The sequence below is a fragment of the Anomaloglossus baeobatrachus genome, chromosome 5, assembly GCF_048569485.1.
Source record: "Anomaloglossus baeobatrachus isolate aAnoBae1 chromosome 5, aAnoBae1.hap1, whole genome shotgun sequence".
In the NCBI taxonomy this organism is placed as follows: domain Eukaryota; kingdom Metazoa; phylum Chordata; class Amphibia; order Anura; family Aromobatidae; genus Anomaloglossus; species Anomaloglossus baeobatrachus.
Window position 1 is genome coordinate 574,373,260 of NC_134357.1, and position 5,122 is coordinate 574,378,381.

The 5,122-nt window shown below is 52.9% G+C and overlaps 1 long non-coding RNA gene across 1 annotated transcript; it reads left to right on the forward strand.

Annotated features, from left to right (window-relative positions):
• The first annotated feature begins 292 nt into the window (after window positions 1-292).
• Window positions 293-3,305, forward strand: LOC142310455 (uncharacterized). Its single transcript, XR_012754157.1, has 2 exons — window positions 293-369; window positions 2,801-3,305. It is a non-coding gene; the product is annotated as an uncharacterized LOC142310455 (long non-coding RNA).
• Window positions 3,306-5,122: the final 1,817 nt, after the last annotated feature.

The following is a 5,122-nucleotide window of genomic DNA, read 5'->3' on the forward strand; positions in this document are numbered from 1 at the left end:
CTCTCATAGTTGGGGCGTCTGTATCTATTAAAAAGGAAAAGCAACAAAATCCTCATTATTCATAGAAATCAGCGAGAGAAAACCTCAAGAAAGTCTCAGAGCTGAAGGGGTTAATGCCGCCTGCCCCAGTAATGGGGAATCTCCACACACCTCCACCTGCAGAGCCGCACACTAGATATATGGTAGAGGCTAGATCCCAGTGGGCAGAAGGACCTCTGCTGACGTCACGCCCATGTGACCGGCCTCTTGTGTGGGAGGAGCCTGTAGTTCCCGGCAGTCAGTGCGCAGTTGCCGTACAAGCAGCAGGATGTTTCCCCTCTTCCCTGTTTCTGCTGTTTTTCTACCCCGACGTTTGTGATGTAACAGGAGGTAATATCTGATGGAGCTTATCATGTATGAGCCTCAGGAGGAAATAAAAAGGGATTGTAGGTCACCGTCTCTGGGTGCAATAGTGTGTAGCAGTAGGTGCGATGCTCTGACTGTGGGGAGAGAGGGTGCGATGCTCTGCCTGTGGGAAGGGGAGGAGAGAGAGAGGGTGCAATGCTCTGCCTGTGGGAAGGGGGGGAGAGAGAGAGACAGGGTGGGATGCTCTGCCTGTGGGAAGAGGGAGAGAGAGACAGGGTGGGATGCTCTGCCTGTGGGAAGAGGGAGAGAGAGGGTGGGATGCTCTGCCTGTGGGAAGAGGGAGAGAGAGACAGGGTGGGATGCTCTGCCTGTGGGAAGAGGGAGAGAGAGGGTGCAATGCTCTGCCTGTGGGAAGGGGGAGAGAGAGGGTGCAATGCTCTGCCTGTGGGAAGGGGGAGAGAGAGGGTGCGATGCTCTGCCTGTGGGAAGAGGGAGAGAGAGGGTGCAATGCTCTGCCTGTGGGAAGAGGGAGAGAGAGGGTGCAATGCTCTGCCTGTGGGAAGGGGGAGAGAGAGGGTGCAATGCTCTGCCTGTGGGAAGGGGGAGAGAGAGGGTGCAATGCTCTGCCTGTGGGAAGGGGGAGAGAGAGGGTGCGATGCTCTGCCTGTGGGAAGGGGGAGAGAGAGGGTGCGATGCTCTGCCTGTGGGAAGGGGGAGAGAGAGGGTGCAATGCTCTGCCTGTGGGAAGGGGGAGAGAGAGGGTGCGATGCTCTGCCTGTGGGAAGGGGGAGAGAGAGGGTGCGATGCTCTGCCTGTGGGAAGGGGGAGAGAGAGGGTGCAATGCTCTGCCTGTGGGAAGGGGGAGAGAGAGGGTGCAATGCTCTGCCTGTGGGAAGGGGGAGAGAGAGGGTGCAATGCTCTGCCTGTGGGAAGGGGGAGAGAGAGGGTGCGATGCTCTGCCTGTGGGAAGGGGGAGAGAGAGGGTGCGATGCTCTGCCTGTGGGAAGGGGGAGAGAGAGGGTGCGATGCGCTGCCTGTGGGAAGGGGGAGGGTGCGATGCGCTGCCTGTGGGGAGGGAGAGGGTGCGATGCTCTGCCTGTGGGAAGGGGGGGGAGAGAGGGTGCGATGCTCTGCCTGTGAGAAGGGGGGGAGAGAGGGTGCGATGCTCTGCCTGTGGGAAGGGGGGGAGAGAGGGTGCGATGCTCTGCCTGTGGGAAGGGGGGGAGAGAGGGTGCGATGCTCTGCCTGTGGGAAGGGGGGGAGAGAGGGTGCGATGCTCTGCCTGTGGGAAGGGGGGGAGAGAGGGTGCGATGCTCTGCCTGTGGGAAGGGGGGGAGAGAGGGTGCGATGCTCTGCCTGTGGGAAGGGGGGGAGAGAGGGTGCGATGCTCTGCCTGTGGGAAGGGGGGGAGAGAGGGTGCGATGCTCTGCCTGTGGGAAGGGGGGGAGAGAGGGTGCGATGCTCTGCCTGTGGGAAGGGGGAGAGAGAGAGAGGGTGCGATGCTCTGCCTGCGGGAAGGGGGAGAGAGAGAGAGGGTGCGATGCTCTGCCTGCGGGAAGGGGGGGAGAGAGAGAGAGGGTGCGATGCTCTGCCTGGGGGAAGGGGGGAGAGAGAGGGTGCGATGCTCTGCCTGGGGGAAGGGGGGAGAGAGAGGGTGCGATGCTCTGCCTGTGGGAAGGGGAGGAGAGAGAGAGAGGGTGCGATGCTCTGCCTGTGGGAAGGGGGGGGAGAGAGGGTGCGATGCTCTGCCTGTGGGAGGGGGGGGAGAGGGGGTGCGATGCTCTGCCTGTGGGGGGGGGGGAGAGGGTGCGATGCTCTGCCTGGGGGAAGGGGGGGAGAGAGGGTGCGATGCTCTGCCTGGGGGAAGGGGGGGAGAGAGGGTGCGATGCTCTGCCTGGGGGAAGGGGGGGAGAGAGGGTGTGATGCTCTGCCTGCTGGAAGGGGGGGGGGGGGGGGGAGGGTGCGATGCTCTGCCTGGGGGAAGGGGGGGAGAGAGAGAGGGTGCAATGCTCTGCCTGGGGGAAGGGGGGGAGAGAGAGAGGGTGCGATGCTTTGCCTGTGGGAAGGGGGGGAGAGAGAGGGTGCGATGCTCTGCCTGGGGGAAGGGGGGGGGAATGCAATGCTCTGTCTGTGGGGGAGTCGCAGAGCAGCACCCGGCGTCCCTGTTGTCTTTTCCCATTAGAGGCATGGAGCGGGGGGATAGATCCAGGAGGAGGGGATTGGAGCGGTCACTGTATATAAGGGAAGCCCATTGGATATGAAAGCTGGAGCCAGAGATCCCAAAGGGCTGAATTCCACAATGATCTGTGACTGATACTGATGTGTTTATTAGCAGGTGATTATCAGCGCATTCATTATACACAGTTTATGGGAATTTGTGGCATTATTATTATTATTATTATTATTATTATTATTATTATTATTATTACTAATTATTGGTCATTTTTCTTTATAGAGTTCGGGGCAATATCGGCTCCACAGAGAATTCTTCCTCATCCACTGAATATGAAGGTTTCATCTATTGGAGAGAATCCCACAAGTGACATAAGAGGATATCTCTGTGTATATATTCCATGTGCTGTGTATTATATGGGGTGTACTTATATATTCTCTGTGCTGTGTATTATATGGGGTGTACTTATATATTCTCTGTGCTGTGTATTATATGGGGTGTACTTATATATTCCCTGTACTGTGTATTATATGGGGTGTACTTATATAATGTTTGTATTGATGCTTCTTGTAATCTTCTATCATTGTAGTTGTCATTTGCTGGTGTCTTGGTGATTTGATGATTCAGTGACAGTGTTTGTTCCCCCCTCAGAGGTTGTGTGGGTTTTATTAGTGGCCACATTCACTTTGATATTGTAATGATTAAGAGCAGTCATCTGTGTGAGACGCGGTGATGGACAGGGTGTCCTTTTTTTCCCACTGTCTTTAATAAAGTTTCTTTTAATTAAGCTGTTGCTGGATTTCCTCTCTTCTATGGGGTCTCATAGATTCTACCATCACTAATTTAGGACTTAGTGGCAGCTATGGGCTGCTATTAACTCCTTATTACCCCGATTACCATCACACCAGGGCAATCAAGATGATCCAGGTAAAGTGCTGGGATTGTCACATCTAATGGATGCGGTGATCCGGGAGGCTGCAGGCTGATATTTTTAGGCTGGGGGAGGGGCAGCCTAATAACCATAGGCCTCCCCAGTCTGAGAATTCCAGCTACCAGTTGTGAGGCTTTACCTTAGCTGGGTATCAAAATTGAGGGGACTGCACGCTGTTATTTTACTGTACAATATAGACCCACCGGCGGCTGTGATTGGTTGCAGTCAGACAGCTGTCAGTCAGTGTGGGGGTGCATCTGACTGCAACCAATCACAGCCACTAGTGGGCAGGGGAAGCCGTGAATATGTATGATCCTAATGAGCGGTCCAGGAAGAAGAATGAGAGGCCGCAGGAGCAGTGTGACAGCCGTGCCGGTGATCGGTGAGTATGAAGTGCTTGCTCCTACCCCTTTGTGCCGGATTCTGGTCCCCATAGATTTTTTTATGGGGACAAGCATCTGACCAGACACCGGGGATCAATCCCCCGCTGACCTGGAGCCAGCGTGGGATTGATCTGCCAGTCCTCCAAAACACAGAAAGAAGTGACATGCTGCTGCTTTTTCATTCCACAAAAACTGCAAGGAACAAAGAAGTGACGTGTGCACAGCCTGTCTGAATTCTCATAGACTTTGCTGGGGAAGACAATGCATACAGTTTTGGACAACAAACCACCAAAAAATGTGGCAAAATACGCCGCGTGCGCACAGGGCCTAAAGATGGAATTGCTGTTGGTTAACTTCCCAGACCTGTGACAGTGGCCGGTGTGTAATGTGTGGCAGACGGACAGGAGGTGTGAGAACGGCCTCTACCGCACCACATCCTTAGCTCGTCATTGTATTACCTGGCCGGTGTGTAATGTGTGGCAGATGGACAGGAGGTATGAGAACGGCCTCTGACCGCACCACAGCCTTAGCTCTTCATTATATTACCTGGCCGGTGTGTAATGTGTGGCAGACGGACAGGAGGTGTGAGAACGGCCTCTGACCGGACCACATCCTTAACTCTTCATTTTATTACCTGGCATAACGTTACTCACTAGTGATTGATGGCCCTGACAGAAGTTATGAAGCATTGAACGACCGCCCTATTACATGGAATACATTACAAGCTGCGGTCAGACCCATTTCACCTATATGGTGATTATGGCAGCATGTACATCATTGTGAATAGATTTATTTCATAAAATAACCACTTTAAAGGGAAAACAAACCTTACATAGCAAAGTTTGTAATAGTGAGTTGAAAGAAAAAAAAACATCTGCAAAGGCTGCCCTGCAACTAAAGGTCTTATCCTGATTAACTACTCATTAATTTTTTTTCTTTCCTTCGACTCCATGTGTAACATAACAAGAAACTTTAGTAACGTTCAGAACTGTCTACATCAAGACATTGATCTCTTCCAGCCAATCACTGACCTTAGCAACTTGTTCCAGTTACATCGGATGAGCCACGGAGATCTGTGATTGGCTGCAGCAATGTTGACGTGATGTCACAGCCAAACAGCATAGAACATCACCGCAGTGAAGACGGTGCTCAATCTGGTTTGGGAGTGTACATTTACACCGCGTGCAGAATTATTAGGCAAGTTGTATTTTAGAGGATTTTTTTATTATTGATCAACAACTATGTTCTCAATCAATCCAAAAGACTCATAAATATCAAAGCTTAATATTT